Consider the following 1,093-nt stretch of genomic DNA (forward strand, 5'->3'; position numbering starts at 1 on the left):
GTAGTCTATTAGCTCTTCTTGGTACCTTCTGACCTAAATATCTGCTTTATGCTGGGCCATATAATTATAATTTGGGTCTACGCCTCCATGGTGCCCTGTACTACATGGGCTACAAATTAATTTCAGTGTCACTTGTAAATTTTCTGTCACTGACTCTCCACACCCCCATGAGTGGAACTGAACTAGTTGTTTTTTTTGTTTGTTTTTGTTTTACCACTCAGACTGCATTCTCTCCCTCTTACTCTCCCAAAGGAAGAGAAGAACGATTATCAATAGCAAAAGGCAGTTGCACAAGCAACACCAAGAGCCGGCTTCATCTCAGGAGAGAACACTGCAACTCCTCCTCATGGTTTCGGGTACTCTACATGATCAGAGAAACCTCTCTAGTAACAAACTATAGAAATGATCCCTGAAAGTATAGTCTTCTGAACTAGTTTTGACTTTATATGTCAAACTGGAGCCAACTTGTTAAAAATTTTCTATATATCTTTTATCTCTTAGGAAAATGCATCGCAGTACATAAGTATTTGAACATGACAAATTTAATGTGGTATTTTCTATCTGTACTACCAAAATTGAGCCAAAGAGATTCATTAAGTTTATTTTATTTAGTCAATTATGAGAATCCTAAGATTTTTTTCTGAGCAAAGCTAAGTTGATAATGAAATCTTAAAAATTCATTAGTTACACAATCATGGAGTCAAAACCCCATTTTAAATTTTAGTGGTTCTTCTGTAATGAGATAACAATTATCTGGTCTCATCTTTAGCAAATATAACAAAAAGGATAATTCCAAACGCAGTGAGTTGATTATCAGTACTATTATTTATATAACTACGTCCCATCACATACACAGGGCTCTGCTGACACTTGCTGTTCCTCATGAAATGATTATAGGTTGTGGCTATTCGGATTTATACATTTTGTGTCAAACACAAAGCAACTATTTTGTTTGCCATCAGAAACTAACATGTGTTGTGAAGAACTTGTTTTTACTTGTCCTTGTTTTCCTGATATGAAATGAGTTTCAAGAATTATGGACCACTGTACACTTTTCAGATTGTAACAACAATCTAAACATAAAGGTCTTAAT

The 1,093-nt window shown here is 34.9% G+C and overlaps 1 non-coding gene across 1 annotated transcript; it reads right to left on the bottom strand.

Annotated features, from left to right (window-relative positions):
• Positions 1-212: 212 nt before the first annotated feature.
• On the bottom strand, positions 213-425 carry LOC136327753 (small nucleolar RNA U3). The gene has a single exon (XR_010729875.1). It is a non-coding gene; the product is annotated as a small nucleolar RNA U3 (small nucleolar RNA).
• Between the last annotated feature and the right edge of the window lie 668 nt (positions 426-1,093).

This window comes from Saccopteryx bilineata, chromosome 2 (assembly GCF_036850765.1).
Source record: "Saccopteryx bilineata isolate mSacBil1 chromosome 2, mSacBil1_pri_phased_curated, whole genome shotgun sequence".
In the NCBI taxonomy this organism is placed as follows: Eukaryota; Metazoa; Chordata; class Mammalia; order Chiroptera; family Emballonuridae; genus Saccopteryx; species Saccopteryx bilineata.